This window comes from Sceloporus undulatus, chromosome 6 (genome assembly GCF_019175285.1).
Source record: "Sceloporus undulatus isolate JIND9_A2432 ecotype Alabama chromosome 6, SceUnd_v1.1, whole genome shotgun sequence".
In the NCBI taxonomy this organism is placed as follows: domain Eukaryota; kingdom Metazoa; phylum Chordata; class Lepidosauria; order Squamata; family Phrynosomatidae; genus Sceloporus; species Sceloporus undulatus.
The window spans coordinates 144873795-144896876 of NC_056527.1; the positions used below are offsets into that span (position 1 = coordinate 144873795).

Sequence of the window (23082 nt, forward strand, 5' to 3'; positions counted from 1 at the left end):
ATAATAATAATAATAATAATAATAATAATAATAATAATAATAATAATAATAGGGGTTATTTATATTTCCCGCCTCTCCCAAGGATCAAGGTGGGATTACAACAATAAAATAATACAATAATACAAAATACAATCAATAAAACACTAATACTGAATTTACCAATTCCTATTAATTCTCTAAAAATTGATTTATCAGTAGCCAATGATCAAAGTCAAAAGTGGAATGTTGTTATAAGCTTTTATATGGAGTCTGATGGATAAGCCTGCCAGAAGTGATCCGTTTTGAGTGCCTTCTTAAAGGCCTCTAAGGTAGTGATGCAACGGATCTCTTCCAGTAGGCTTTTCCATAATTTTGGAACCGCTGCTATAACCGCCCTATGGGAACCATAGAATGACAGAGTTGGAAGAGACTGCAAGGGCCATCCAGTCCAACCCCATTCTGCCACGCAGGAAATCTAAATCAAAGCATCCCTGAAAGATGGCCATCCAGCCTCTGTTTAAAGACCTCTAAGGAAGGAGACTCCATTACACTCCGAGGGAGTTTGCTCCACTGTCGAACATCCCTTACTGTCAGGAAGTTCCTCCTAATGTTGAGGTAGAATCTCTTTTACTGTAGCTTGCATCCATTGCTCTGTGTTCTAGTCTCTAGAACAGCAGAAAACAAGCTTGCTGCATCCTCAATATGACATCCCTTTAAGTATTTAAACCTTCTTAACCTTCTCTTCTCCAGGCTAAACATCCCCAGCTCCCTAAGTCGTTCCTCATAGGACATGGTTTCCAAACCCTTCACCATTTTAATCACCCTCCTCTGGACACGCTTGTCAGGATGCTCATTGGGCCAAGGACACTTCAATGTCCAAGTGCACGTAGCCATGGATGATGAAACATGTGTCTGGATTGCACAGGAGACACATGACATGGCTACACACCTAAACTCACTGGGTTTGAGAGACCACATGGTCTGGAGACTATATAAGCCCAGGGGTTGCAAGGGTGTGGTGTGGGTTTGAATTGGTATGTTGTGGAGTTTGAGAGATCTAGTTTTGTATTATAGCACTGTTAATAAAGAGCACTTTGGGGACTTTTGTTTCTCTGGTGGTTTATCAGAAGAAGCTACAGCATCGGTTTGCTGGTGTGTCCCTGGAGGTTCCTGCATTGCTGCAGTTCCTGGAAGACATCCAGTTGCTGTCATCCCAATTGGACTCTGGGAGTCACGCTTCGGCTTCTGGAAATTTGCCAGCTCTATTCCAAGGGTCTGGCTTAACCCCAGGACTCGTTAGAGTTGCTGACAAGGGTTGTTGGACTCCAGCAGTTGCACTGACAGCGCTCTGGTTTTTCAACATCCTTCGTTAACCTAGTATTATGATGTTCCAATAAGTACTTCCCTGATGTTTGGAGAATGCGGGGTGGATTGTGTAGGGAGAGGTGTTCCCGCAAGTAACTCAGGCCCAAGCCATGTAGAGCTTTGAAGGCAATAACCAACACCTTATACTGCGCTCAGAAGCTAATTGGCAGCCAGTGAAGAGATTTTAGCATTGGTGTTATATGGTCTAACCTAGATGTGCCGGTGACCAATCTGGCTGCTGCATTTTGGACCAGCTGAAGCTTCCAAACTTGGTACAAGGGCAGCCCCAAGTAAAGCGTATTACAGAAATCTAAATGAGAGATTACCAGTGCAAGTACCACTGTTTCAAGGTCCTTTCAGTCCAGGTAGCATCATATTCTCCCTTGGTTCTGTGGTGACATGAAGCCAGCAGACTTCTTTTCTGGCCACCCCTTCCTCCCTGCAAGAACACAGAGAAAGTGACACTGCTAGCATTACAATCAATTGGATCCTGGCCAAAGTCCAGGTACTATGGCTACACTCCTGTTGGTAACATGCACATCTATAATTTGACACAATTCAGTACCTCCTTGCACAGCAACCCCACAGCACAAGCAACCTTCTCCATGGTAAAGCACACCTCCATGGTCAGTTAGTAGCTAGGAAGGAAAAGGGCACCCAAGCAGTGTCCAATTGCCACTCTGCAGCCAGAAGAAGACACCAGCTTTCCAGAACTCCAGTCTATTCATGTATTCTCACTGAAGATCCAAAAGGATGATATCTTCTCTCTTCTCCTAGCTCCAGAACCACAGCTAGATGCTTCCCCCTATCCTCTGCAAACCATTCATTGTCTGTGAGGACATTTTCTGGTATGAGCAAGATTAGTTGTAGAAATAAAGTTTAAGTCAGTGATGTCCAAATACTGGCCCTCCAGGTGTTTTGGACTTCAGCTCCCAGAAGCTCCCAGATTCCCAGACCATTAGCCAAGGTAGCTGAGGCTTCTGGGAGCTGAAGACCAAAACACCTGGAGGGCCAGTGTTTGGACATCACTGGTTTAAGTGCTATGTTCCACCAGGCTGATGTAGGTTCTCCACTTATATACCTATCGACCAACTGTTGCTAGAACATGCTAATGTGGTTGCATGCTAGTTTTTATAGTAGTACTTGAAAGTACTACTGCATTGCAAGCATAAATTGGCTAATGGAGCACACCAAGGAATTTCAAAAGAAAATCAACATGTGCTTTGTAGTCATGAAAAGCTATGGGATGCTCTCAAAGACAGGGGAGTGCCAATACATTTGATCATTCTGCTGAGAACTATACTCAAGACAAGAGGCCACTGGAGAAACATATGGAGAAATAGAATAGTTCCCAATAGGCAAAGAAGTCAAGTAAAGCTGCATATTATCATACTTGTTCAGCTTGTATGAACAAATATAATATGAAGAGCAGGGCTAGACTCAGAAGAAGCAGGAGTGATGATAGGAGGAAGGAACATAAACAATCTAAGATATGTGGACAACACCATGGAATAAGTACTAAAGAAGGTCAAGGACGAAAGTGCAAAGGCTGGCCTGCTGTTTAACATGAAGAAAACAAAACAATGACCATTGAGGACCTACATAAATTTGAATTAGACAATGAGGAAATTGAAATAATCAAAGATTTCTTGTACCTGGGATCAAACATCAGCTAGAATGGAGACTGCAGTCAAGAGATAAGAAGACTAGCAATGGAAAAGGCAGCCATGAAAGAGCTGGAAAAAAACCTAAAGCATCAAGATATACAATTGAGCACCAAAGTTAGAATCGCCCAAGCCTTAGTATTCCCAAGAAGGCAAGGAGTGTGTTCCACTGTCGAACAGCCCTTACTGTCAGGAAGTTTTTCCTAATATTGAGGTGGAATCTCTTTTCTGGAGCTTGCATCCATTGCTCCATTGGGTCCTATTCTCTGGAGCAGCAGAAAACAAGCTTGCTCCCTCTTCAATATGACATCCCTTCAAATATTTAAACAGGGTACAATTTCAAAGTTCCAATAAGAAAGAAAAATGGGAGATGTTTAAAGAACCAGAATGAATGTCTAAAGTACTTTCTACTGAGCTTAGTTTTAAAAGTGGCATGTAAAGAAATGGAAAAGGGGGGGGGGGATCACCAAAGAGGAATTCAAATAAATAGGCATCATGTGTAGGGAGAAAGTCAGAAAAGATAAAGTGCAGGATGAGTTTAGGCTTGCTAGAGAGTTTAAAAACAATAAAAAGGGCTTTTTTGGTTATTTCCTTAGTAAAAGGAAGAGAAATGGCAGAGCCACCATGTGGAGAAGATAGCAAAATGCTAGCATGGGATAGAGGGGGAAAAAGCAGACTCAACACCTTCTTTGGCTCAGTCTTTTCTGAAAAGAAGAATAATGCTCACCTGGGGAAGATGGAGCAGATGATGCAGTAGGAGAAATGCAGCACAGAATAGGCAAAGGGTTAGGGTTAGAAGAATATCTGGCTACTCCAAATGTCAGAGCAGCACATTACCTGTAGTCCTTCGGTCTGAGCACATGCAAATACATAATAATGCTCAGCAGTACTATCAGCATCTATAACTGTGCAAAGTGATAAAAAATAACTCAGAGTTTCCTATATGCAGAACTTTACAAGAGTATTTAGAGCATTTTATACAAACCAACAACAATCCAACCAACTATCCACTAACAACAGCAACCCAGCTTGGGCCACACCCGTATTTACACACTTTGTCCATAACATGATTGTTTCACACAGGGTCTGCAGTTGTCCTCTTGTATTAGTCATTTGTGTCATGTCTGCTGTGTCATCCTGGTTGTGCCCTAGATGGTGTGATTGATGACACTCCATGTCAATCACCACGCTGCAACCTTTCACTTTGGTCAGGTCCCACCTGGAATATTGTGTCCAGTTCTGGGCCCCACAATGCAAAAAGGGCATTGAGAAATGAGCATGTCCAGAGGAGGGTGGCTAAAATGGCGAAGGGTCTGGAAACCATGAAGCCCTATGAGGAACAACTGAGGGAGCTGGGGATATTTAGCCGGGAGAAGAGAAGGTTAAGGGGTTATATGATAGCCCTGTTTAAATATTTGAAGTTATGTCATATTGAGGAGGGAGCAAGCTTGTTTTCTGCTGCTCCATATTATATCATGCTCCAGAAAACAGGAACTGGAACAATGGATGCAAGCTCCAGGAAAAGAGATTCCAGCTCAACATTTAGAGGAACTTCCTGACCGTAAGGGCTGTTTGTAGAGGAACACACTCCTTCCTGGGAGAGTGGTTGAGTCTCCTTCCTTGGAGGTCTTTACACAGAGGCTGGATGGCCATCTATCACTGGGGATGCTTTGATTGGGAGTTCATGCATGGCAGAATGGAGTTGGACTGGAGCGGTCTCTTCCAACTCTGTGATTCTATGGCTCTGTAAAAAATGTGCAAAGGAAAAACCTGCTGTGATTTGGCTGCAAATTTGTTAAAGCAGCAATACAGGTTTGCCCCAGGGTGAGTCCAAAGCCCTTATAAAGAACCATCCTTTTCACTGATGATGAACTACCAGACTAGCACAGGGCTCTCCGATCTTGCATGGCTATAATAGCTGGGGATAGATAGAAAGATAGTTCTCTATGGTAAATTGTGGGAATACTGGGTTCCTTCCTGGCCTGTTTCCTTGGTTTTTTTTTCTATCTGGTTTGAGCTGGGTGGTTGGTGCATTATCTTACCTGGTTAATAGGAATGATCGATGCTAACCTCAGCAGGAAGTCAGACTGGAAGACTGCCAAACTTTAGTAAACAGGATGTTCTAACATCAAGTATGTATCTGTCCACAGGAAGAAATATAGGAACTAATTAATTATTCACTTTATTTAATGCATTGTTGTTTAATGTATTTAATGTACTAAGATTACTGCTTAAATCATTCTCTCCCTCCATTTACAGAGAGTCAAGTGGTTGTTTTCCTTCAACTGTTTTCAATATCAGCCCTCCAAAGATGGTCTAGTGTCATGTGTACAGCTTCAACTATGCTTCAACAAGACAACCAATGTTTTATGCTCTGAGTACTTGATGATATAAATTTAAGACTGTTAAGTCAAAGCCAGGTCTGGACCCCAGATGCATTGGAATGCAACAGCCAGAACAGGTGCAGTTTGAGGCCATGAGGGGAAAACACCCAGCCATTCAAAAAAGACATGTTTAAAACATTTTAGTGATAGCAAGTGACTTTATGCAAATGAAGGGTGGGATCTGTGAACAGTGGTGCAGAACAAACTTGTAGTGTTGCCCTCATCATCTCATCTTGTCTGCTGGAGTGGGAACATGTCCATTTCATGAGCTTGTAATCTAAACCGTGAACACACAAATGTGACCTTGTGATGAAATCAAAGCTTCGAAATGTTAACTCTTTCAACACACTGCTCATCTCTTCAAAGGCAAAGTACAAATGAACTGGTGGCACACACTCAAATATTGTCCTTTATAACCAAAGCCCAGTGTTGCATGGGTGACAGTGTCGGGTCAAGATCAGGGTTGCATAGTGAAACATTAATTGTGCTATCTAACCTTTGTGTTGAATGGCAGTGTTGCACAACTAAATCACAGCATCAAATATACAACCAAATTTACAGCCAAATGCATATGTGTATGTACACACTGGCCAAGGTCCTGTATGGCACAGCAGAGCATAAAACCTCTGCATGGGAAACTATACTACAGAAGGACATTCAACACTCTCCAGACTTAATATTGAGCAGCTGCAACCCCTGCCCTTCGGCCATTCCACATCTAGTAGAGAGCTGAGAGGAATGAGAATCAGTATCTGGCTATAGGCTATGGCCCTATAGCCACATACAAAATTATTATATCATGTGCTGAGACAATGCCTCAAGAATTTTCAGCACATAATGTAACCATTCTGTGTCTGCCTATGAGGACATGGCCAGGGAGCGTTGCTTTGTTCATTGTGGAGGATGGAAGAGAATACTAGCCTCTACAATGACCAAAACAAAAAGAAGAAGCAAGATGTACCTAGGCATAAGGTGCACTTATAGGATGCCAACTACTGTATGTAATGCACAATGCGCACCCATGTAGAATGGTAGCAAATGTATAGAACTGGTTCCACAACCTGAAAGTGAATACAGGCCTTCCACATTGAATAGAAATATCGAACTGCTTCTGAAGAGGAATTTACATATCTGTGAGATACCAAAAGACACCAGTTTCTATCTCCAGCAGCCCAAAAGCAGCAACTCTGGGGGGTGCTCAAGGAGCAGTGAAGTGGAGGGATTGCATATTGCCCAGACACTGGATTCTACTCTTTTATGAGCAGAAGTCTAGCACTGGTTACAGTCCTATTACTCCACATTTTCAATCCTCATTTTCATCAGATTTCTAAATCTGTAGGTAGGCAGTGCCCCTTCAGATGGTCAGGGAGGAGTGCTGCCCATATGACACAGCACTTGTCCATACTGAAAAAATTCCCTAAACTTACAAAACTATGGCTTGCGACCTATTACTGACATAAACAAGTGTAAGTCCTCCTTGCCATTACCTATAGTTTTATTTTAGTCATTATGGAGGTTGGTGTTCCCTTCTTCCCTCTGCCATAACCAAAGCCCAGACTGTCTGTGCTTCTGTGACTGCTGCTCCCAACAGCTGTTTGATTGTTGGCAGAGAGTGGATGGGATCAAGGAATTATCTGTCTGTTTTCCCACAACCAAATGCAAACCAATGACATCTGCTGAGCCATAGAAGAGTTCCAAATTCAGAACTCTTATGCTATCACCAGCCATGTAGGATCTTGGTCAATATGTCAAAGGAACATTTTGGCTTTTCCTTATATACTAGATTTCTAGCTATAGATTTTATTTATTTATTTATTTATTTATTTATTTTGACATGAAAGAGCATACAATGTTTTAGCTTCCATCTGCAACCTCAAAGGTATACCTTAGAAACAGATGTAGGAATCTGATTTTTCCCCCTTAGGTCCAAAATAGATGAGCCAATAAAGTGGCTTCCAGACGCTTGGATGGCATGTTGTTTAGATGATGGATACCCCCAAAATGGCCGGAAGCTGCATTGAGGCTGTGCCAAGCTGGCAAGAGCAAGCCCTTTTCGAAGTGGGTTTCATCTACTCCTGCTGGCTGCCAACTTGGGAGCATGTGATCGCTGCAATTCCAGCCCAATTGGGCTGGAGCAGCCAGAGGCCACTTGGAATCAAAGAATCATAGAATCACAGAGTTGGAAGAGACCACAAGGGCCATCCAGTCCAACCCCATTCTGCCATGCAGGAAATCTCAAACAAAGTATACCTGACAGATGGCCATCCAACCTCTGTTTAAAGACCTCCAAAGAAGGACACTCCACTACACTCCGAGGGAGTTTGTTCCACTGTAGAACAGCCTTTATTCTCAGGAAGTTCCTCCTAATGTTGAGCTGGAATCTCTTTTCCCATAGCTTCCATTCATTGTTCTGGGTCCTGTTCTCTGAAGCAGCAGAAAACAAGCTTGTTCCCTCCTCAATATGGCATCCCTTTAAGTATTTAAACAGGGCTATTGTGTCATCTCTTAACCTTCACTTCTCCAGGATAAACATCCTCAGCTCCCTCAGTCGTTCCACATAGGGCTTCATGGTTTCCAGACCCTTCACAATGTTGGCCACCTTCCTCCTAGTTTCCTTTTGTTTGTGTGTTATCTCTGTACCAAACCTTTACATTTTAAAAGCAGAATGCCTCAGTTGTATATTTGACAGAATTGATAAATATACATTTTTTTATTTTTAAAAAAATCTTAGAAATGTTTACAAAATGCATATGATTTTTTGTGTGCATGTACAGATTTTTTAAAAAGTAATCCTTGAATTTACATGGAAACAGGACTGATTAAAACTATTTAAAACTAGACAGATCTGTCTATTCCTACAGGGCTAGAATTGCATTAGAGGCTAGATATTATATTCTTTACATAAAACCCTGTTTCCTGCACAAAACAACCATGTGAATTTTGTGTAAAGAATACCGTATCTAGCTCCTAATGCAAAGATTCTCATGAGTTTAGGATTCTTCTCATCACTGTTTCTTGGCTCTTGAAAAATATTTTTCAAGCATTTGGGGTGACTTTTGGATATTCTTTCCCTCCAAAGAGGGAAAGCAGAAGTCCTGGTAATGGATGCAGAAAGAAACCATTGAATCTTGACCCAGTGTTCTACAATAATCCAGAATATTCACGACAGTGATTTTTTAAAAACACATATTAGGATTATTTTCAGTCGCCAAATTCCCCTCCTTTCTTTCAAAGCACGGGAGGAGGGGGGTTTGATATATTTATATATACATTTCCACTTCAGCAGCCATGAGGCCACTTTCAATTAATGAGCATCTGGGATGGTTCCATTAATACTTTTCTAAAAAGAAAAGGCATGTTGCACAAATTGATAGATAATGTGATGCAGAAGACAGCAATCAGAATTAATTAGAGGGAATTTTCGTTACGGTGTCATCCCCTCCCCACCTCCTTTTCTCCATCTCTCTTTTCTAGGAGGGGAATGTCTCCTGGGAACTCCTGCAATTCAAAGAAATGTAGGGAATAATTAAGGATGTCTCAGGCAGCCGCGTTGTCCAGCTGGCTGTTTCACTGCAGAAAGCGATGAAATAATGACTAATTAGTAATACTGAGATAAACATACAAAGGTGGTGATCAGGTGCTTCCAAAAGCTGTACTGGGTTGTAGTTGTAACCAGTTTCAGCTGGCATTTACACGTACGTGATATGTACAGGCGGAAGAGTTTGGGTTTAGTTTGCAGAGCTTGTGTATGTCTCTCTTTTGTGGTTATTGTTGAATCAGAGGTTGGGGTTCGACCCTCCACAACAACCAAACTGCCTCCGAAGTCAACTCACTGTTCAGCCACAGCAACCCACCCAGCTGTCAGAACCCCATCATTCCTTTATTCATTTGGGGTTCTGTCATGATGAGGTAAAGAGTTTAGATTAAGTCATCTAAGTTAGTAATTGGTTACATGCACATTGATGATATGTACATACAACCTTTGCTTTGTTGTATGATGTGTTGGAATATTTGAAGGCGGCATCTTAGGAGTGGCAGACTGTTTAAAGCTGCTGATCATATCTAGTAGTGAACATATATATATATATATATATATATATATATATATATATATATTCTCATATATAAATATAAATCTTAGGGTGTGTTAGCAATATATGTATGTGTTAAATAAAGGTATGTATCTATAGGACTCAACTGGAAAAGCATTATGGGAAATGCCCATCTGCGGCCATGATCTGTAATCAGATGTGTCACGTAAGCAGAACATAGGCTAGCAGGGCAAAGAATCCTTCACACCCTGAGAAAGATTTATGACTGAGAGAGGTTCCACAGATACAAGTCATCAATTAAGGCATCAATAGCTTTCCCAGGACAGAGGATGTCTGGAGACCAAATGATACCTGCATTGGGTTGCTTTGATGTAGGGCTTCAACCTCCGCTGGGGGAGGGGGAGGTGAACTGGAAAACCCATCTGAGTGGGAAAGGGAAAAAAAGGTGGGGGTCTGTGGTCGGTTTAAATTAAGGCTTCCCCTTTGTCTGCCTCAGATTCTGCAAAGACGTGGTCCCGAGTGCTTCTACCTTATCTTTTACAATAAACCTTTTGTTTTTACATTAAGTTGTTGTGGATTTTTGGTCAGAGAAATCCCAAGTCTCGCACCAGCCCTCACAAATATTCTGATGGAATGTAAGAGGAGACACATTTGGCTATGTCCTTGTGCCCAGATGTCAGAATGATTGAGTCAGCTACTAAGACTTCTGGAGGATCTGGGTTGATCGTAGTAGATGGTGTAAACATTTTGTGACTGGTTACAGGGACATAGCCAGATGCTTCTCTGATGCCACCTGCTCTCCAGTAGTCAAGAAATGGCCATGAGGTGGAGGAGAGACTTCAGCTGCTGAACGGCAAGTCTGGGAAGTGATGGGTAGTGTGCCACATGTGGTGCTGTTATGCTATGTTGTTTCCTACAGGTTCTCAGCCTCATTCAGCATTGAACCATTAAATAGATTGAGGGGGCTGCCTTATGCAATATACTAACAATTCAAGTGAAGTCTAAAACAACTGCCTGGGACAGAAGTAGGATTCAGGGATGTAATATAAGTCATAGAGTCATAGAGTTGGAAGAAATTGCAAGGGCCATCCAGTCCAACCCCATTCTGCCATGCAGGAACTCTCAATCAAAGCATCCCCATTGACAGAGGGCCATCCAGCCTCTGTTTCAAGACTTCCAAGGAAGGAGACTCCACCAAAATATTGGAAGGAATATGTTCCACTGTCAAACAGCCCTTACTGTCAGAAAGTTCCTCCTAATTTTGAGGTGTTATCTCTTTTCCTGCAGTTTGCATCCATTGTTCCATGTCCTGTTCTCTGGAGCTGCAGAAAACAAGCTTGCTCCCTCCTCAATATGGCACCCCTTCAAAAATTAAACAGGGCTATCATAAAGTCTTTGTAAATGTCATTCTTGTGGGCAAAAACAAATAACTACCTTTTTTCCCTTAATTTGATAAAAAAAATTAAAAAATGGGAGTTTTTTAGAACTGTTTGCTGTTTGAGAACAAATAAGGGTAAAAAATGCATTTGAATGCAGAAAATGATGTGCAGAGCAGACAACATTTGCTGCACAGAAAATAAAATTTCTGTGAAAAGAAACCTTGTTTTATGCACAGACATGTTTTTTTCTGTGCAGGAAATTCTGTTTTCTGCTTAAGAAACTTCTTTCCATCAGATATTGTTGGACACCAATCACTGTTATCCTTAACCAGCAAAGCCAATAGTAAAGAAAGAGAAGACGCAACTGATGCTGGCATTCTGTGTCAGTGAGATCACTCTGGAGTCATCTGTTCTAGAAAGGCATCATCCGGTTCCTCTGTCTGTAGACTCCCACCATAACATCCTTGTTGTTTCCCTGCCCTTTAATTTTTATCCAGATGCTCTCCACCTGGCTTCCAGTATTGATGTCCTGGATCTCTTCACTGGTGTAAATGTCCCTGACATATAAGGCTATTCCTCCTCCTTTCCTGTTTGGTCTGTTTCTCTTGAAAAGGTTATACCTTTTCAAGCCAATCGTGAGACTCATCCCACCAGGTTTCAGTGAGGCCTATTATATCATATTTGCTTTGTTGTGCTAGGAGTTCGAGTTCATCTTGCTTATTTCCCATGCTATGTGCATTAATGTAGAGACACTGAAGACCATGGGTCCCCTTTACTTGCTGCCTGTGCAAGTTTTTTTTCCTCCCACTGTCTACCTCCCCTCCATAACTCAGTTTAAAACTCTCCTGATCAAATTTTGGGACTATGGGGGGGGGGGGACTTTTCTGCCAACTGGCGTGAGATGCAACCCATCCCTTGCCAGAAGTCCCCCCACATGGAACCACAGACCATGATCCAAGAATCCAAATCATTCTTGGCAGCAGCATCTGTAGAGCACACAACATGGTATATATATATATATATATATATATATATATATATATGGTAATTAGTTACAATTATAGTCTCAAACTCTTTCCTAGGAGTTCTCCTGCTACAATTGCTTTATCTTCCAAAAATACAATTCTTCTAATGCTATGATTCAGAAAGTATAAGGTGCAGAACCAAATTAATTCAGCCAAACCTGGAAAATACAGGACGCCTGTGTTTTACGTGGGCGCACCATACGTAGCTTTCAGCATACACTGAAAACCATGCCAAAGAGGCCATTGCGTGCCCTGGAAGAACTAATTATATTTTCCAAAACTTACTCACACATCAGATGGGATTTGTAGTCCTTGATATTTCTGGATAACTCCATTATCTGGCTCTACTAATCTCTCAGTTCCAGAGCTGCTGGTTAGAAGCCCCTCGTGGTCTACTATCTGCAAAAGGCAGATAGGCAAACAGGTGAAAGCCTTGTGTTGCTTTTAGGCCTTTTAAAACTTCCCTTCAGAATTATCTAGAAGATTTTCACGTCTCCCAATGGCTCGTCTCATTGCTTTCTCACCACCTGCAATGTACCCCTGTGTTAAAATGTAACTATCTCTTCCCACCTGTTTTTATCATCCAGCCCCAGTGCCTTCGCCTCCTTTACAAATGTAAGGAATCCTCATAATACAATCATTTATTGGGGAGGACAATGATGAGGGAGTAATGTCCTTCACACACCTCTCATTTAATATATGAAAATTTAATAAGATAAATAAAACATGCTGAATGAAGACTAACCCCCCCAAAATTCCAATAGCTGTGAAATTACAGAAGTCCTTGCCTTTCAGCCATCTACCCTCAGCATTCTCCTTGGAAACGTCCCTCTGAAAGAAGGCATATTCTTAGTTTCCCATGACAACTCTTCCCTTTAAAGAGGGGCTATAGCATATGTTCTGCATTCACAGTCCTCCAGAAACTTCCATTAAGAAGGAAAAGGTGAGAGGAAACAGGAAAGTCCCATCTCCATCTGGACTGCTGCTGCCAGACAGAGTAGAAAATACAAGCCAGGTGAACAAATAATTCCAACCGATATGAGGCAGCTTTCTACACACTAGTTCTCATTCCCCACTTCAGCAGTAATGTAATGTGGAGTGATACAAGGTTTGTGTATAAACCCTTTTACCTAGCTCCAGACACAACATGGAATATACATATATATAGTTACAATTATAGTCTCAAACTCTTTCCTAGGAGTTCTCCTGCTACAATTGCTTTATCTTCCAAAAAGACAATTCTTCTAATGCTACGATTCTATGGAGATTTTTGCATGGAGAAATACTACCAATATAATAGAAGAGAAGGTTGAATGATAGATATGGAATGGAAAGAAAGTTGAATTGAGTGGAGAGGAGAAAGATTAAGGAAGGTTGAATTATGTAAAGAGAAGGTATGGGGAGGGAGAGAAGAGAAAGGGAAGGGAAGGGAAGGGAAGGGAAAAGAAGGGAAAGGAAAGGAACCTCCTAGAAGAAGGGAATGCAACATTATAGATAAAAGAAGAATATCTTTACCCTTATGTAAACATATCTAATATCCATTGAACTCATATGCTTTATTTAGTAACTTGATTGCATGTCTTGTATGACTGGAAAATGTTATGGATTATATGTGTGCTACTTGTTTTAATTAATAAAAAATTTAAAAAAAGAAAGAGAAATACTCCCAATATAGATGCAGGATTGAAAACTCAAACCTGGGTGTTATCGCATGCACCAGTGGCTGGGCGAGTGCAACCCAGATGCAGCCCAGACCCCAGCCACACTTATCCACTGGCTTTTCAAAAACCGGAGCTTGCAGTTTTTGAAATTCTGCCAGATAAGAGCAGCTGGGGTCTGGGCTGCACCTGGGTTGCACTCGCCTTTCCACCGCCACATGCAGTAAGATCTAATTTTGAGTTTTCAACCCTGCATCTAAATCGAGAGTATTTCTCCATTTGATAATCTCCTATGATCCTAAACAGGATTGCTCTCTTTACTATTGCACTTTCACAACCATTGTAGGATTGTGAGCATTTGATGGTGATGAAGCCCTATCACACACTATCCACATTGAATTAGCCTCCCTAGTGCATGGGTGGGAGCTGGGATACGCACACATACAGGCAACACATAGGAGATTAACACACTACACTGTTATAGTGCTGCTATTGCACTTTTAGTGCTCTGGCTGCCTCCTGTTGCTTTCTGGGATTTGCAGTTTAAGGAAAGGCATTTAGAATTCTCAGGTAGAGAGCTCTTAGGCCTCACTGAACTACAAACTTGAGAATGCAATAGAAGGCAGCCAGAGTAGTAAAAGTGGACTAGCAGCATTATAACAGTGTAGCGCAATAATCTACTCACACAAAAATGCCTGACTAAGGCAAGGGGATATGCTGGAGAGGGGGAGTGAGGGTATTCTTAGGAAGTTTCTAATTAGGGGAATTTTAATTAGCTTAAATTGCTGAGAGGGAAGGTCCTAACAACACCTTCGCAAGACTGTGTCCCAATAGTGTATACCAGAGAGCCAAAATGATCCCTTTAGAGACAGTGCTGAGACAGACTGCTCCAATTAAGTCTAAATATTTATTAACAAGGGGAAACAAACACACAGCAAAGGACACACACACACACATGCACACTTCTCAACGAAAGTAAAGGAGGGAAATTTGGGACAGAGTTGAGAGAGAGGCAAATATATGGGAAATGCTTATTTCCGAAGACTTCTCCGGGAACACAATGTAGACGTAGATGATAGAAGAGATGACCGCTGAAACATGGGGGGAAATGGCCAAGGGAACTAAAATCAGAGTCCAGTCTGACATGAAGCCAGGCTGTATTCTGTCTATAGCACTCCTGTGTAATTGGATCTAAAGGTTATATAGGCAAATTCTAGCCTCTAGCAAGGAGATTAATGGCTTGGCTGGAGCTGAGACAAAAGGTGTAAAGACTGGGCCTTTGTTAAACCAAGGTGAAGAATAATCTAGCCGATGCACTCGGATCTGGACACAATCGGGGAAGGCAAACAGAGGAATGAGTGGCCATTGATGTAATCACTGAGCCATCAAGTGTGAGGCTAAAAACAAATAATCAGTATTGTGCTGGTTTTTGGAGGTGATGGCTTTCCTATTTAGGAACTCCCAAACTTCCTGTGGGGAATTTCCAGTTATCCTTTCTAGGGCTCCTACCTCCTCCTTTGCAAGCTGCCTACATGACCTCTTCACTTTGGGGAAATGGCAGTGCCCCTAGAAGGTCAGCTTGGGGTCAAAGTGAGTTCCACACACATTGCAAAATTTAATAAATCTATATGCTCTAACAGTCTATAAGGGGGGAGGGGGAGTCCTTCCTTCATATTATTTCCTTCTTGGTGAGGCTCCAGAGGATGCAAGGGATGGAGTAGGCAGACTAGTGGGATCTGCAGTGGGAGCGGCCAGCCCTTCTGCAGCAGTCCAGGCCTTGGCTCCAGTCCCTGGCCACTCTCCTTCCTCTCAGGCTTTATGCCATGCCTGCTGTGGCCTCTGGTTGTGACTTGAAGAGGCATTTCGTGTGTGTCACACACATGGCCCATCCCCATCTGCACAGCAAGGAGGTCTTGGAGTGGTCAAAAATTAAATGGGGTTCTGCTTTTTTTTTTACCAGTTCTGGTTTCTGACACTGCTGTGATCCTTTAACCCAGTCCCCAAACTGAGAATCTGCTTGAGAATTCTAAATACCCCTCCTTAAAACTGCAAATCCCAGAATGCAACAGGAGGCAGCTAGAGCAGTCAAAGTGGAATAGTAGCACTATAAGAGTATAGTGTGATAAGCATCTATGCCCGTTAAGAGATTTTGGACTTCAGCTCCGAGAAGCCTCAGCAATGTTGGCTAATAGTCTGGGATTCAGGGAGCTGAAATCCAAAATCCCTTAAAGAGCACAGTTTGGGGATCACTTCCTTAACCTATGAAATAAGTGGGAGCTTCCTGTAAAAGTGCAATCAAATTTTCACAGTTAAATCACAGTGGAAAAGGAGGTCAATAACAGATATTTTTTTTCCATAGTAAAAAGAATTACTCTTAAAATGATCTCCAACTCAACAACAGCAGAACAGCAATGGAGTCCTGTGGAAGGCCAACCAGAGGGCATTATTATACAAATGCGGTTCCACTTTACTTGTCTTGTGGGATAAACTCCTTAGGCTAGCAATTAAACAGGTCACTTAAAATAGCTGCCAGAATGAAAGAATCCTTTTGGGGTGAGATTAAATGCGGTGGAATGAGAGGGTGTGCTGTGCTACTTATTTTCTTTATTTTGTAAACAGAAGATCAGTCTCGTAATTATGGCTGGGGTTCTGTACTGCAGTTGTGGATTCATAACCTATGGGGCAATCCATCCCAAAGGGATGGGTTGGAGGCGCCCAGTTTCGCTCCAGAGAGACGCCACAGCAGCATCTCTCCAGACCAAAAAGAACCCAGAAAAAACGGATGTGGTGCAATGTGACACATGCAAGATGCAAGTGCAGTGCCTGGCAGTGTGGACACGGTGCCACACTTGCATCACGCACCCATGCCATGTATGGACGGCCCCAAGTAAAGCTGGTGCTGTCCATACGTATTAGGGTTCCAGAGCATGCAGTTGCCATGCACTCTGGAACCCAAATTTCAGCACTGGCATGGCACTTTTGGCCCCTCTGTTTTGGGCCTATGGGTCTCTAAATGTTCCATATTCAGTAACACTATGTATTCACAATTGTGACACTTTTGCCATGATTGTAATGGCCCCAAGCTAGCTTAATAGGCAGCAACTAGATTAAAAGACAACTAGAAACACGACCCCATTGCAGTTCCTTGGTTCAGTCTGGGTTGATGGTGGGAAGGGATCTTGCACCACCCTGATCACCAGCTGCACCTCCTTTACTAGATGTGGCTGCTTGCTGTTAGGGTAGGTTTGTAGGGACAGGAGATTTTACTCAGTCATGCATTTATAAAATCTATCTATAAGAGTGATATCTTGACTCTTGGTTTGGGCCTGAATGGTCCATTTATGCCTTAGGCAGAGAATCTGTGCTCAAAACATGGAACCAACAAATTACAAATAATGTGGTTAACTGTAACGAATTACTTTTCCAGGTAATGAGCAAGTAATGAAGGGGAATTTCAAAAGCAAGTTAATGAGTAGGAACCAAGTAACAGTATAGGCAAAATGAGAAACATTTCCTAACTGTTTTCAAATGTCGTTTTTAATGGCATTTACTTAAAAGCATTTTATGGCATTTTGGCAAGATTTTATTCCCAGGTTTTATTCCAGGCTTTTGTCAATTCTAGTTTTTAAGTAACATGTATTTTTTTTTAAAGGAACACGCAGCACCAGTAGTGTAACCATTTCCTTTTTCAATATTGTGAAGTCAAACAATTCAATTTTTTAATATTGTTCTGTATAACAGCACTGGGTTACCTCGTAAAGAGTAACAGGACCAATGTATTTTTACATGTTTTGGACAACGGTTCCCATAATATGTAACCTTTGATCCTACAGTCCGGGACCTCTGGAAAGCAAAATCCAAGGAATCCATACAGACCAAGCAATTGCTTCAGAGTTGTTGTTGTTTAAGAGATAATACTGTCCAAATGAATGGTAAATGAGCTAACTTTTCACATGATTAAAAATTAGAAGGCAGGCCTCCACCGCACTTATTTTCAAAATGTAAAAGAGGAAAAAGAAAAAGAAGCTCAAACCTGAGTATGTTTTTGAACGGCTAATGGACAACTGCCCCATTCATCCTCTGTCCCTTTCTCTCTGGTGGACTTTGAATGGGGTGATAATGAGTTGCGTCATCATTTCACCATGTTGCAGATGTTAAGAGCCCAGGGCTGATTTCTATTCATCCAAATTTCCCCTCCCACTTGCCCAGATCTCCTCTTTAATGAGCTGGGAAACCAATCAATAATTCATTGCTACATGAATAACTGGGGGGATGAGAACCGCTTATTTGGAAAGATGCAATCAGGGCCCATTCTCTGACTGTGTCTCTCATCCGCTTATCAGCATCTGCTCTCTTCCTAGTAATCCAATAGACCAAAGCAGGCACCAAACAGGCGCTAAGAAAATAAGGTAGCTACATAAGCCGGCAGGTGAGAGATGGAAACATCCATTGCAAGCGTGTGTGTTGCCATCTCCCACCGCACATGGGGCCTTTATCTTGTGATGTCTGGAAGCTCTAGTGACATCCTTAAACTAGGCTGCTCCTGTTGTAAAAAGACTCTCCCAAAAAATGAGTTTAATTAGTCTGCATGAGCCTATTTGTAAGCATGAATTGCAGATGGTTCTCTCAAGGGAAAACGAGTGTTTTCTGAGGGTGGGAAGGCAGGTTTTCTCTAAGGCAGTCAAACGAAGTATTTTCAGACATGTTTCCAAAGTCCTGCTGATCATAGAATCCTAGAGTTGGAACAACAAACTCCTTCCTCTGAGATTTTGGTGGAGTCTCTTTCCTTGGAGGTCTTTAAACAGAGGCTGGATGGCCTTCTGTCAGGGATGCTTTGATTGAGAGTTCCTGCATGGCAGAAGAAGGGGGTTGGACTGGGTGGCCCTTGGGTCTCTTCCAACTCTATGATTCTATGAATCTGGGCTTCAGTCCTGCATAGAGCTACACCACTGAGGGAAGCAGAGGTACAAGGCAGTAGCAAATACAGCAGCCCCTTCCTTCCTACAGCCCCTGATGGTCTCTGTGGTCCTGAATCTCTCCTCTCCATCAGAAGCCACCTGAAGTCATTTTTTAGCTGGTCATTTTTTTCAGCGAGTTGTCTTGACGTACTGAGATACCCTTTTCCACCGAGAACAAGAACATTTGTAAGCATTCCTCACACCCCTAATCTCTTGCCTCTGTGGTCAAATCTGGCATCTAGAAGGAGAACAGAAGACAAAAGGTTCTGTTGAGCTCTACTCCGCAACAGAACTGTTTTGTGATTCCATTCACTTTGTTTCCTTCCTTTGGTTAAGTCCTTGCATCTTACGCTCTCTCCTGTGACTCATCAAATGGGTCTTATACTTTTGCGACATTTAATGCAATAAAGTGGGTAAAGCCTTTAGAAATCCTCTTAAGAGGAAGCTAAATATTGATTATTATTCATATGGCAATTATTGCGCCTTTCAAGGAAGAAGATTATTACTGTCATTAAAATTGCTAGCAGCATTAAAGTGGTTGCATTTAAACCCGAGAAGAAAACCTGTCAATTGGATTAATGTGTCTTCTACAAAGAATGCTGCTGGAATGAGCCCCCTGCTCCCATGCCATTCTCCTCCACCACCCCAGAAACGATGGTTCTAATAAGGAATAATGAGTCTGGAATTCATGCTTTTCTTCATGCTTTAGAAGTAGTTCTGAAAATCTGACACAAACTAGAGCTTAGTGCAAACTGATTTATCTAACCTATTTGTGAGCAGAGAAATATGAGAACTATGGTGAGGTACAAACCGCCAGAAAGAGGCGCCTCCCTGATGCCTCTCTTTGCTCTGCAGGAGCATCGCAGCAACCAAATTGCATGGCGCTGCTGCAGAGCAAAAAAGGAGCACCTGGAAGCGGCTCCTCTTTGTGGTGCCGCTGTGATGCCACAATGCGCCACAGCCAGCACAGTGATGTCACAGCTGTGCTGCCCGGTCTGGACATGGCGCAGCTGCGATGTCACTGTTACGTGCCCTGTCTGGTGGGCGCGCCACAACTGCGGCGCCCTTGTCACATACAAGAGTTGCCGGGTGTGTGGGCACTCCACCCACCAGGCAACCTCGCACATGATGAGGGCGCCGCAAAGGCCCATCTGTTCCGGGTCCATATCACTTAAATGTCTTCACTGGGATGAGAAATTATCCATGTTTCTTAACCAGTCCCAGGGTTATGGTGGATAATAATTGGAGAAAATAGTAGACAATACGTGGAGAAAATGGAGAAACTGTGGTATGGCCTTCTTTTTCTAGAGAGGCAGTGAAGTTGAGAGAAGGAAAAACCTCCCATTTAAAAAAGGAACTAAGGGAGTAAAGGGAAGCCATTGAAATCCATAAACATCTGGACAACTTCAACAGGAAAGAAGAAACCCTTAAAGTAAACAAAGTTTGGCTACCAGTTCTGAAAAATACCAAAATCAAGACCCAGAAAATGCAAATGAAAATTGCCATCAGGGTCAGGGGGGTTCCCAGCAGACTATGGACCATCAATTAAATAGATACCCTAAGACTGTGCCATTTAACAGCAGAACAATACACAGATTAACATGGAAATCACTTCCTCTCAACCAACAGTGTGTGTGTATGTGTGTGTGTGTATGTATGTATACACACATACACACACAACTCTCTTCCATGCCAACATTCTCTGAAGATGGCAGCCACAGATGCTGGCCAAACATCAGGAATAAACTCTTCTAGAACATGGCCACAGAGCCCCCCAAAAACACACACAAAAAATAAAGCTTAATTATTTTTAAAGGCATATGAGAGATACTGAAACTGGTAAATTAGTCCATTCAGAGAGAGAGTTGTCAGTGCTTAGCATTACAAAATCTGGTTTTGAACTCTTGGCTATTCAAACATGATGTGGCTGAATTACCATGTGTTTTGTAAAGGACTCCTCATCTTTAGAAGTAATAGGGCAGGGAGACATACAACAGGAGTCCCTCAGTGGTGTGAATAACTAACTGTTGATTTAGGCTGAGCTGGTTGAGAATTTCTCCCTTTTTTGTTAAACCTTGAAAAGATGGCCACATGTCTTCATAAACAGGAAATGATGCAAGAAAATCATGGCTAGCATCCTCACTAGCAGTGGTGGCAAGGCATAGTGATAAGGAGGCCACTTTGGTTGGAAGACTCCCAGCCATTCTGGATGCCATTCCAGTCATGGTCCAGTTGCTCTTCCAACCAAAGTATGGGTGGAACCTCTGGGACAACCTTTTGGTCACTTGTTGCAAAGAAAGTCCTCTCCTGAGGCTAAAATAGTTTATGGGGCTAAAAACATAGTAAAATTGCCCAACAGACTCCCCAAGGGGCACTTGGGGTGGGGGGGGAGAAGAATTACCAAAAAGAAACAACCCTTTCCAAAATTGGAAGGCATGGTGGCCATAAGTCTTTTATGGAGAGCACGTGTTGTTCACAGACTGCACTTTCTCCACCCCAGGATTAACAAGTAGTAGTGCATAATGCATAATGCTTCCAAAGGCAATTGTCCTCCCACCCAGATTGGGGATGTTCAACAACGGTTATGGCGTAACAAAATTCCACCATGTTAATGAATATAGGATTTGACACAACACAGCAGCATGGGATATGAAGGTACCCAATAGGGCTGACTTGCCTTAAGTAGGTGAGTGCTACCCATCGCAACTGAGGCCATGATGCCAAGCAGCATCTTTGCACCCTCCTCTCATGCAAAATGGGAGGGCAAAGCCACCTCTGCTGGGCTCATTGCCAGAGGAGGAAATGGAAGACAGCAAAACTGACAGATTTGTTTGACAGGTTTCTCTCATCTCTAGCAAGCTCTCCTTGACCCTGGTAAACCCTTCCTTATTCTCAAAGATAGTGATGGAGGTTGTTTGTCAAGGAAGTGACAGAAACAGGGAGAGGAAAGGTATATGCTTCAACACTTTGCTTTCTTTTTCTCTCAGGTTTTCCTTGAAAATGCATGGAGGGGGGATCAGTATTCTCAGGGATTTTTTTTTCTTTCAGAAAGTAGTTTGAGCAAAACTGAAAGAATACATCCATTACTAATTTTATGGTGTTTGCCTGTTTTTATAATGTGGCTGGTTGCTCTGAGCCTATATGGATGAAATGGATTATAAATCTTAACACACAGAGATATATGGCAGTGAAAAAATTCAGCGACACAAGGGTGCTATAAACTCTCCGGGCCTCACCTGCTCCTTAAATTTACTTTTTACTTGTAATGATGGATACACACACTCTTGGCACATGCCCACATATACACACACTGAGGAAGCTGTCAAGATAGCAGTTTGAGTGGTGAACTCATTCCCTTTTTTCATAGAAAGGGTGAATGATCTCTGATGTTCATCAACCATATGAGTCTACATTCACATTAAAGCTGTTCTTAGTAAGAAGCATATACCTGGAAATTCCCTCTTAAAAAGAAGAGGGTGGCTCTCTTCAGTGGAGTGGGACTTGGCAGATAATAAGAAAAACAAGTGTCCCTGAAACTGTTCTGCTCTGGAGACAAGAATGACCCCCATCTTCCTGCTGAAAAATCAGGAGAAATTAGGGCTTCCTTTTCTACTTGTCATGAGTTCCTTCGATCATCTTGGGGCAGAGTGGTTCTCAGCATACGTATAACAGTCGGATCTCTTTGTGTTTTGACTATTGAGCAAGACTTTCCTAGAAGACTGTATAGTAGGGGTCCATAAATATGGTGACACACAACCCACTCTAGCTTATTCTTGTGACGAGATTCCCTTAACGACATTCAAGGATGTGGAGTAAAATGTTTCAGATAGGCAACATCCTTTCCATTTAATCCAGCTCAGGTGGTGGCTGTTCTGAATCATTGCTTATGTTCTGTAATAAGTAGAACAAGAGTCAGTAAATACAGACTTGATTCAGACAAGATGGAGAAACTGTTATTGGGTGGTTCTCCTTAGAATCATAGAGTTGGAAGAGACAAAAGGGCCATCCAATCCAACCCCATTCTGCCATGCTGGAACTCTGAATTGAAGCATCCCCATTGACAGATGGCAATTCCAAAGAAGGAGACTCTACCATAATCTCAGAAGAAGGAGTGTGTTCCTCTGTCGAACAGCCCTTACTGTCAGGAAGTTCCTCCTAATGTTGAGGTGGCATCTCTTTTCCTGGAGCTTGCATCCATTGCTCCATTGTCTCCTGTTCTCTGGAGCAGCAGAAAACAAACTTGCTCCCTCCTCAATATGACATCCCTTCAAGTATTTAAACAGGGCTATCATATCACCTCTTAACCTTCTCTTCTCTAGGCTAAACATCCCCAGCTCCCTCAGTCGTTCCTCATAAGGCATGGTTTCCAGACCCTTCACCATTTTAGTTGCCCTCCTTTGGACACGCTCCTTGTCCTCTCAGCGGGGGTCAACCTGTTTGGGCAGATTGTACTGGCCTTAGAAGCATGGCTGGGGGACTGTGAGGTTGCCTGGAGCCCCGACCCACCACATTCTCAATCTCATTCCATCCAACATTTCAAGGATGGAAACCAGAACACAAGTAGCCAAGCAACATTAGTGGGCAGTCAAGATGGCAAAAGGGATTCATAGGGAAGAAT

General features: G+C 42.5%; 1 protein-coding gene and 1 long non-coding RNA gene across 2 annotated transcripts in view; one reads left to right on the plus strand and one right to left on the minus strand.

Moving 5' to 3' along the window:
• The window catches only part of LOC121932633, a 23957-nt gene extending 6280 nt beyond the window's left edge, over positions 1–17677 (minus strand). The window contains exons 1-3 of the long non-coding RNA XR_006104392.1: positions 17540–17677; positions 5051–5148; positions 1671–1783 (exon numbers count right to left, since the gene is read on the minus strand). This is a non-coding gene — a long non-coding RNA (uncharacterized LOC121932633). The remainder of the gene's footprint in view (positions 1–1670; positions 1784–5050; positions 5149–17539) is intronic.
• KIRREL3 (kirre like nephrin family adhesion molecule 3) overlaps positions 1–23082 on the plus strand; it is a 691985-nt gene that overhangs the window by 245462 nt on the left and 423441 nt on the right.